The 10566-nt window shown below is 44.5% G+C and overlaps 1 long non-coding RNA gene and 1 pseudogene across 1 annotated transcript; one reads left to right on the top strand and one right to left on the bottom strand.

The window, feature by feature from the left end:
- Window positions 1–4788: 4788 nt before the first annotated feature.
- Window positions 4789–10289, bottom strand: LOC139082169 (uncharacterized). Its single transcript, XR_011537903.1, has 2 exons — window positions 9991–10289; window positions 4789–5450 (listed from the first exon to the last, which is right to left on the bottom strand). It is a non-coding gene; the product is annotated as an uncharacterized lncRNA (long non-coding RNA).
- Window positions 8298–9258, top strand: LOC103556720 (leucine-rich repeat-containing protein 75B pseudogene; annotated as a pseudogene).
- Window positions 10290–10566: the final 277 nt, after the last annotated feature.

Raw genomic sequence — 10566 nt, 5'->3', positions numbered from 1 at the left:
GTGTAGCAGTTAAGTTCACGCACTCCACTTCAGCAGCCTGGGGTTTACCAGTTCTGATCCTGAGTGTGAACCTACACGCTGCTTATCAAGCCATGTTATGGCAGGTGCCCCACATATAAAATAAAGGAAGATGGGCACAGATGTTAGCTCAGGGCCAATCTTAGCTGAAAAAAGATTTTTGTTTTTAAAGATTTTATATTTCCTTTTTCTCCCAAAGCCCGCCAATGCATAGTTGTGTATTTTTAGTTCTGAGTCCTTCTAGTTGTGGCATGTGGGATGCCACCTCAGCATGGCTTGATGAGTGGTACCATGTCTGCACCCAGGATTCGAACCAGTGGAACCCTGGGCCACTGAAGCGGAGCGTGTAAACTTAACCACTTGGCCACGGGGTGAGCCCCTACAAAAAGATTTTTATCCTATTTTTTTCTAGACCTTTTATAGTTTTACATTTTATATGTAGGCCTACATTTCATTTTGAGTTTTTATGTGTTGTGAAGTATGGACCAGAGTTCATCTTTTTGCATATAGCTGTCCAAATGTTCCACCACCATTTGTTAAAAAGACTATGCTTTCTCAACCAAATTTCCTTTGCATCTTTGTCAAAAACTAATTTTCCATGTATGATGGGTCTATTTCTGAGCTCTGTAATCTATTCCATTCATCTATCTGTCTATCGTTACACCAAAATGGCACTCTCTGAATCAGTGTAGCTTTTTAAGAAGTCTTGAAATCAAGCAGCGTTAGTCCTCCACTTTGTTCTTGTTCAAAGTTGTTCTGGTCCTTCTAGGTACTTTGCACTCCCATATGAATTTTAAAATCAGTTTGTCAATTTATACAAAATGAAAGCCTGCTGGAGTTTTGATTGAAATTGCATTAAATCTATATCTATAGACCTATAAATCAACTTGAAAAGGAGAATATTGAGACTTCTGACCCATGAACATGGCATCTCTCTCCATTTGTTTAGATCTTTTCAGTTTCTTTCAGCAATGCTTTATAGTTTTCAATGCATAGGTCTTTTCTTAGATTAAACACAGAAGGATTTTAATCAGAGGATTGACATGGTCTGCTTCAGTTTCTAACGTAACAGTGAAGGACTGAAAGCAAACAAGAATGGGAACAGAGAAACCAACTGGGGACTAGGGCATGGCCCAGGCAAGTGATGATGGTGGCCTGAACCGGGATGGCGGCAGCAGTGATGGAAAAAAGAGCTGATCTGAAATTTAATTAGCTTGAATCCCATGGAACTGCCATTTTTTGTAGGTCGAATAAGTTATAATATTGGCAACTTCATATGGGTCAAGTTAATATTTTGGAAACGTCAGGTTGCAGGACTTGCTAGTCGATTGGATGCAGGGAACTAATGAAAGGAAAGAATCAAGGAGGGCTCTTAAGTGCTTAGCTCGAGCAAATGAATGGATGAGGATGACATTTCCTCAAAATGCAAAGACTCCCATTCTCCCTGACTTTCTCTTTATTCCCAGTTCTTTTTCTTTCTCGCCATCATCTTTAGCTTTTCAGGGAACACAATTATCACAGAGCTACATGTTTACTTTTAAACATACATTTTTCCCACCCAGCTCCCTGCCTGACATTTTTACGACTTTTGCTGGCTTAGCTTTCCATGGGCAGGGCATACAGAAAGAACATATTTTCTGTGCACAGTTTGAGGTTCATGCATACTCCCTTGATTTTAATGCTATAGCAACATACCCTGAACTTTTTATTTCTCTGAGCTGGGCCCTCATCTGGAAGGGTTCTGGGCCACATTTTCAAGCAATTTGGTGCCGATCATTGTGAGGGTCCTGAGTTTATGGAGGGCAGGCTGGGAACGCATGCTGCAGTTTATACTCAAATTACTATCTTAAATGACTCCACGGGGGGTTTCTTTTAGGGGTCACTGAGAGCCAGAGTGGAATGTTTTTCCTTCTTCACTTTATCCCAGGCCTTGGGGCACGAGGACCATAAATACAGGTAATGTGTTTTATAGCCAGATTCTCTAGGTTCATTTTTCCACCTCTCTCCCCACTCCCAGTGATAGCCAGGAAACTCCACAGAGCTGACTGGAGACTCACTTTGTATGGCCCTGTTTCTACAAGGACTAAGAGACTTGGGTAGCTGAGAGACATAGGAGGGTGCCCTTAAGGGGCATGACACCTCCTGTCTGTAGTTCAGCCAGACATGTGTGATTGCCCTCAAGCCCAATGGAGGGGTCCAAACTGAAAAAAGCTGCTTATAAGGTAATGAGCTCCCCATCAGTGGAGGTGTTCAAGCAGTGCCCACACAACTGCTTGACAAATGGGTTATAATTAGAGATTTATGTATCTGATGAGAGCCAAACTATAAACATTTAAGTGTTTTGTATAGCACAAACTTTTTCTGAGACTAAGATACCCCTTCCTTGTTTCAAGAGATATTTATTGAACATCTACTATGGGGCTGGGAATTGTATCACAAGGATACAGCAGTTAGCAAGATGGACAAGGGTCCTGCCCTTAAGGACTCTTCAGTTCAGTGAAAGTGACAAATAGGTAATTTACCTCATAGGTGATAAAGATAACAGTGACTATCTATCAGGCGTCTGGCTGGGCTCCTTGCTGGCATTTTATGTAGGTTATCTCAAAGGTGCTTCCTGACCATTGGAGGCCAAACTCCACTTTACAAATTATGAAATGCAGCCTCAAAAGGTTGCACAGGTTGTCCGAGCTTACACAGCTGTTCGCTGCTGAAGCTGGAGCAGCCCAGGGCGCCCAGTCTCCAGGGTCGATACAAGCAACTAACCCTCGGTTAGGATTCTTCCAAGACCGAGGTCGTGCTCAGCTCCTGAGGGCCCCGGTCCCCACATGCCCTGCCCCCACTCTCACCTCCAGAAAAGTAAACAGTACAGGTCCTCTCACTCCTACCCCCACGAAGCGAACTAGTCCTCGGAGGTTTTCAAATAAAAACCATCTCTCTGCCTTACGCAATTAAGTTTGCCAGCTCAAAAAAAAAAAATTATAATAACACATTTTAGTTAAAACTTGAGAATTGATACTTGCCAGAACTCCCTCTGTCATTTTGAAAGTGAAGAGTAGGAAAGGAAAGGCGAGAGGGTTTTTGAGGACCCTACTATGTGCATAGAACTTGTGAGGGCCCTACTATGTGCTCAGCCCTGGAAGGGGGTAAAGGTTGGGCAGCTGGAGTGTGATGCACAAATAAAATAAAACACATGCTGCTTGCCCTTGATAAACTTGAAATCTCACTGCACAGGCAAAAAAGAGACGAGCAGGAGGAGGCAACAGAGGACCAAGGACAGGACTGAGACTTGGCATCGTGATTTGTGTTTATCCAATCCTGGGTCTTGCTGTGTGTGTTTGGACAAGTCTCCTTGCCTCTCTGAGCCTCAAATTCTTCACCTATAAGAGTGCCGTCCAAAAGAACTTGCCACGATGATGGGAATGTTCCATATCTGAAGTGTCTGACAAGGTGGGCGTTGGCCACGTGGGGCCTTGAGCCCCTGAAATGTGGTCAGTGTGACTGAGGGCTGGATTTTTAATTTTATATCACTTTTAATTATTTTAAAATTGAACAGCTAAATGAGGCTAGTGGCTACCACACTGGGCGGCACAGATCTAGAGAGCTGGGAGTTAAGAGGCATCATCTATTACGAATGGTATATTGAAAGAGAAGCTCAGAAATGTGCCTTATGCCTCTAGAACTGTCTTGAAAAAAAGTAGTGGTAAAACACCTGGGCTCTGGAGACAGGGTCCACATCCCAGCTCTAACATATGCAGTTGTACAGCCCCAGACAAGTCCCTTAGCTCTCAGTGCCTCAGTTTCCTCATCTGTAAAATGGGGGTAATAACCAGAACGAGATTCACAGAGTCGTTGTGAGAACGACATGAGACGATGGGTGGGACTCTCTCAGAACAGTGCCTGACAGTTGCTGGATGCTCCACAAATGTGGCTGCTTGTTAAAATTCAGCGTCATTGTTACTCTCAACGGGACTCAGCCTTACTCAGCCTCCTGGAATCAGGCCTTGTCCCCTTAACAACTCACTCTTCACCAGGACGCTCGAAAAGCCATCTTCTATTTTTTTTAATTTTGAAAACATTTTATTATGGAAAATTTCAATCACGTACAAAGCTAGAGAGTAGCATGATGAGCCCCCCATGTACCCATCACCCAGCTCCAGTTATTATCGACCCATGGTCAATGTCATTTCATGTATACACCTGCCAGTTTATTCATCACCCACCTCAACAGTATTTTCTAAGCAAATACAGGAGATATCACTTTAACCATAAATATCTCAATGTAGATCACTAAAAAGAGAGGTCTCCTTTAGGGAAGAAAAAGAAAACATAATCACAATACCATTACCACATATCCAATTTTTTAAAAAATTTCTTTGTTTTTATTTTTCCAATTTTACTGAGACAGAATCAACATACCGCACTGTGTAAGTTTCAGGTTAACTAAACTTATTGTGGTAATCATTTCACAATACATGTACGTCAAGTCCTTCTGCTGTGCACCTTAAAAGCCATCCAGGCTGGCCAAAGTGGAAGGATGAAGGATGAGAGCCCAACGTCTCAAGGCGCCCTCTGTAAGCAAAGAATGCTCCCCATTGTAACCAGGGGAGAGGCTCCCCTTCCCCAGCACTGAGAAGCCGTGGAGAGAGTCTAGTATCTCTATGGCATCTGCCTGGAGAGCTTAGCCAAAGGGATTAGGATTGTCCTCGGGTTTCTAAATTAAACGCTAAGTGCAAATCAACAAGATAATGACTAAAATAAGACATTCAGATATTTTTATCCAGAAGATTTTTTTTAATGTTGTTAACAACATTCAAATGGGCCTGGCAAAGAATACAGAATTTCCTTTTTTTCTTTTTTTACTTATTTCCAGTGACTTTGAGGAAAAAAAAAATCCTTCCATTATAGAAACTTGTTCTTAAATTGCTTTGGATTCAATTCAACTTAATGGTTACTGTGGGATTTCTACGTATGGGTGACTCCCCATGGATGTCACTGTCCTCAGCTCGGTGTGTGACTGCGGGCAAGCCTTCTCCTGTTAGATCTTCTGCTTCCCTGTGAATTGAGCAGGGGTTTGCACTGGGGGCGGACTGGTTCTTTAAAAAGGCCTTTTCAGTTCTGACAGTCCAAAGTTCAACAATATCCTTTCTTTTCAAATTGACAATAGGACAGGGTCATAAAGCAGTCATCATTAAACAACAGTTCCGCTCTCCTGGGCTAGAAATGCACAGATCACAAGTCAAATACTCAAATGCCTCCAGGAGCCAAGCAGGTCTCGGGAAGGAGAGAAGCAGGCTGAACAGGGACGACGGTGAGCTGCAGAGCCCCACCCCGTCTGAAGGCGGCTGACGCTGCACGTCTCCGGCCGACGTTACCTCCTGGGAGGGTGCACGTTTCTTGACACATCTTCAACTTTTCCAAGAAAAACCGGAAATCTGGATTTTTATGTAAAACACTCAATTTTAAATGTTGGCTTAAAGAAAACCAAAACGCCTCTGTGGGTCAAATGAAGAATACGTGTAGGATGAGCTGTCCTCATTCCTGCCCCTCCAACACCAGGTGTAGATGTTGACCCAAAAAGCCCTGATTCCAGGACAGACCTTGAAAGGTGATTTTTAAAAGAAATCCAGATATCAGGCCAACTCTTTTAACCTGACTCTTTCTGCTAAAAACCAACATAATGACCTTTGGCCAAAAACAAAGTCCAACCTGGACTAAAAACCAGCAGCAAACAAGATTCTACTGATTTCGGGGAGTGGGGGCTCCTGTGTCCAGAGTCGGCTTTCAGAGCCCTTTGCTACTCTCCATCAACTCCCCGGTAACTGACCCCCAAATCTCCTGGATTATCTTGAATTCCTGGGTGACAAAGCACTCAAGTAGTGCCCATTGCTGAGTCACAGAATCACTCTCCCAGTGTCCAATTCCCACCTGGACCATCCTGGAAACACTGGAGGCTGGGCCCCCTCATTCCTGGCCATAGCGGCCTGTCCACGTCCCTCCTACCAGGTATCACAAACTATGATTTTAAGAAGCTTTTGGTTTCCTTGTTTTGGGTCTGCATCCTCCACCCCACTAACATGGACACTCCACGAGAGCAGGGTTCCAGCCTCTCTAGTTCACAGCTCTTTCCCTAGCTCCTACAACAGAGCAGGGCTCCAAATAGAGATTGCTAAATAATACATTAATGAGTGAGCATCAAGGTTATATTTTACTGTCTCCAGGAACAAGAAGTTTATTACTTCCCAAGACAGGCCATTATTTCTTTGAACACTCTTGCCAAATAGGAAGCTCTTTTAAAACATCTGAATCCACGTGATTTCCACTAGATCCAGTTTGATCTCTTGGGGGTCACACAGGCTAAGCCTGCATTCTCTCCCAACCCACAAGTTCCTAAATGTCGAAAGACAGGTGTCACAGCTCTCTGAGTCTTGTTTTCTACCCAGGTAAGATGTATTCCTTCTCTCATTTGATTTCTTAAAAGAGGAGAACAATGGTTGGGGGTAGGAGAGAGCTGGGAAGAAGACAAGAGGGGTCAGTAACCCAGAAGTCCTGAACACAGCGCATAGTTGACAGTCTCACTGGCACTCTTACTTACGATGTGTATTTTAAAGCCAGATGATCCGATTTTCAAAAAGCGCATTTCTCAGTCACATTTGGATACATACATCAAGAAATGAGCCTGTGTCTTTGGACCCAGTCACATTTCCATGTGAATGAATAGAAGGGTCCTTTGGTTGTATTATGAGAGAATGTCTCGGGCCCTGCTAGCCTTGAGGTTCTAGAACTCCATGAAGAATACCAAGCACTGTCATGTGGCGTGTGTGTGTACGTGTGCATGTATGTTTTGTGTGTGTGTGTGTGTGCATTTCACTATACAGATGGGCTTTTCTCCTAAACACTCTTGAGAATGCCTTTCAAAGTCTAGAGCCAGTGGCCCAGAGTGAGAGAGCAATAGGCCCAGGAATGGTGATGTTGGCCTTGAATGCCCCACACCTCTTTGGTGTCCTGAAGAAAATTAATCTTTATGGAAAACAAGGCTATGCTTCTTTTGCTTGCTGCTTAACTGACCAAGCCTGTTAGTTACCTGGCAAAGTCTGGATGGGAAGCAGATCTGGAGCCCCAGCCAAGGCCCTCCTGAGGCCTGGACATCAAGCTACATGTCTCGCTAGAACCCACATGCTGCTCACCAAGACTGTGCACTGATAAAGTCCAGTGCCCTGCGAGGGGCAACTTTCAAAGCACCAGAAAGCCAAAGGAGAAGAAGGAGCGGATAGGGTGAGATGTATGATCAGCTGAGCCTCTTCATGAAGTAGAATGAAAACAATCACATATACAGCTGAAAACTGCGTATGCCTGAATATTAGGCAAGCTAATTTTTCCCTAAAATTATTTACTGAGTAAGAAGGAGTTGGATTATATTTAAGTCTGCTTAAAGTTTCTCATGTTGTAAAAGGTGCTCACAAATACTTTATTCTGAACAAACAGTACTATTTCAGGAAAAGAGCCTGAAATAACCTCAGCCAGCTGGTTTGGGATGCTAAGAGAGGTCACCTGACAGAATAAAGAAAGAGGGCAAAAACATTTAAACCAGATTTAGTCATTCTTCCTGGGGGTATGACTTTACGAGCAAGTTTTGAATGTTGTTGTTCACAAGCCTTTAGATGATTGGTTCAAAAAGCAATATAGTAAGTTATTAGTACCGGAGGTCATGAACAGTACTTGTGCACTGGGATAAAATTTCCAATGACAACATCATTCAAAGATTCCAAAAGTGCCGTATCTAGACACAAAGAAGGACATTTTGTAACGGTATAAGCGTCAATTCAACAAGAAGATGTAACAACTATAAACATATATGCACCTAACAACAGAGCCCCAAAATTTATGAAGCAAAACTGACAGAACTGAAGGAAAACTAGACAATTCAACAGTAATATGTGAGGGCTTAAATACTGTACTTTACATACTGGAAAGAACAATTAGACAGAAGATCAACAATGAAATAGAAGACTCAAACAGCGCTATACCCTACTAGACCTCAGACATCTATGGAATATTCCACCCAGAAATAACACGATACACATTCTCCTCATGTGCACATGGAACATTCTCCAGGATAGACTATATGTTAGGCTATAAAACAAGTATTGATGCATTTAAAAGGATTGATCATACAAAGTATATTCTCTAACCTGATGAAATGAAATTAGAAGCCATTAATCAAAAGAAATTTGAGGGCCCGGCCCCCCGCCCCCATGCTTGATGCCCGCTGCACAGTAGCCATGGGGGCATGACTGGGCAGGCACGTGGGACCTGAAGTGGGCTCAGAGGCCGGGGCTGCGGCAGGGTGTGGGCCCGTGCCTTATGAGCACTGGGTGCCCTGGCTCCATGAGATCAAGTCTACACTCTGTGAGCAGCAGCCTGAGTGTGCCCAGCAACTGTTGCACCTCCTGTGCCAGGACCCGGGCCTTGAGGGGACCCTCCTTACCAACATCCTCTACAGGAATGTAGAGGTGGACCCCATCTCCCATGACCTGCTTGTGAACCAGCCCCAGGACCTATAGTGCCCAAAACAGACCATGAGCTTTGGAAGTGCTCAGACAGGATCTGCCAGCAGCTCATCTACCACCTCACCCCACACTCCAAGCAGTAGTGAGGTCCTGCCTCAGAGGAAAACCCAGAGCTGCCTCAAGAGCAGCCTCCAGAAGACTCTGCTGGCAGGGAGACCATGCACCGTTCAGGAATCCTGCTGTCAGCGTGGGACGTGCAGCACATAATGCACTACCTGGGCAGCCAGGGTGCGGGGCTCATGGTGCTGGACCTAAGCTTCACGGAGCTAAGTGACGAGCTGCTGGGCCTGCTGCTGCCCAGCCCCTGGGCACTGCCCCGCCTCACCCAGCTCCTGCTCAATGGCAACCAGCTAACATGGGCCACCGCCCGTGAACTCACCAGGGCCATCAAGGATACCACCAAGTTTCCTGTGTTGGTCTGGGTGGCCCTGGGTAACAATGTGGATGTGGCCTCCCCGTCTCAGCCCCTGCTGGTCAGCCTGCACTGGTGGCTGAGCCACTGCACCGCAGTCCCCACCATCTATGAGAGCTGGAGGACCTCAAACCTGAGGATGGTACAGCTGGGGCTGCCACCACTGCCTCCACCTGGGGCTTTACAGCTGTGGGCCAGGGCCCCAGCCCCAGGTCTGCTGCACCAGGTGACACACCACCTACCCTGGCTCCTGCTACCTGACCAATGATGCTCCCAAGCCCATAGGAGAGAAGGTGACGGAGACCCTGGAGGTCCCCCAGCCCCCCAGAGATCCAGTGCAAATGCTCAGCCTGGGATTAAGGGAATGGAAGGAGACTGAGCTCACGGGAGCCCAGTGGTCAGCCCAGGTGGTGGTCTCAGCTTTCCCTCAGCAGGAGGGGCCTGGCACCCACTGTGTGGACCCCACAATAAAGGGCGATGACCCCCTCAAAAAAAAAGAAAAGAAATTTGAAAAATTCATAGATATGTGGAAATTAAACAACACTCTCCTAACTAAGCAATGAGTCAACAAACAAACCACAAGGGAAATTAGAAAATACTTTGAGATGAATGAAAATAAAAACACAACATACCAAAACTTATGAGATGCAACTAAAGCAGTGCTTAGAGGGAAATTTATAGCTGTAAGTGCCTATATCAAAATAGAAGAAAGATCTCAAATCAATAACCTACACTTCCACCTGAGAAACTAGAAAAGAAGAGCAAACTAAGAGGAACCCCAAAGCAAGCAGAAGGAAGGAAATAAAAAAGATTAAAGTGGAAATAAATTAAATAGAGAATAGAAAAACAATAGTGACAATCAATGAAATCAAAGATTGGTTCTTTGAAAAGATCAACAAAATTGACAAACCTTTAGCAAAAATGATCCAGAAAAGAGAAAGAAAGACTCAAGTTACTAAAACCAGGAATGAAACAGGGGACATTACTACTTACCTTAGAGAAAAGTGCAGTATCCATGCTTTCGTAGATACTGACAAGCTGATTCTAAAATGTATATGAAAAGACAAAGGAACTCAAATAGCGAAAATAATTTTGAACAAGAAGAACAAATTTTGAGGACTCACACGCCCTGTACTCCGAGACTCAGTACAGGCGTTGGATTTCCTGTGCTGCCATCTTTGAGTCCCTCCAACCGGATTTCAACGCATCTCCTCCACATTCCCATAGGAATCACGCAAACCTTCAGCAAGTCACTCCCTGAACTGCATAGTGTGAGTTGTTCTTGAGAACACAGATGGCATCTCTCCTTCTTGTACCCCCAGGACCCTGCAGAATGCTCGGAACAGAAAAGATGGTGAATAAATGTTATTTTAAATGGATGCATGGATGGATGATTTTAGAATCCTTTATCTGTGTACAAATGGATGAGGCAGTGTGGTTTCTTAGAAAGCTGCCATAGAAGGAACACTACCCTGGCAAACGGGACCTCCAGTTCTGTCACAAACCCCCGTATGAATTTAGTCAAGTCACTTCCTATTTCTCATCCTCATTCTCATCTGGAAAATGTGT

Source organism: Equus przewalskii, chromosome 3, assembly GCF_037783145.1.
Source record: "Equus przewalskii isolate Varuska chromosome 3, EquPr2, whole genome shotgun sequence".
Taxonomy (NCBI): Eukaryota; Metazoa; Chordata; class Mammalia; order Perissodactyla; family Equidae; genus Equus; species Equus przewalskii.
The sequence above is the reverse complement of the archived record's forward strand: the minus strand, read 5'-3'. Positions and strand labels throughout refer to the sequence as shown.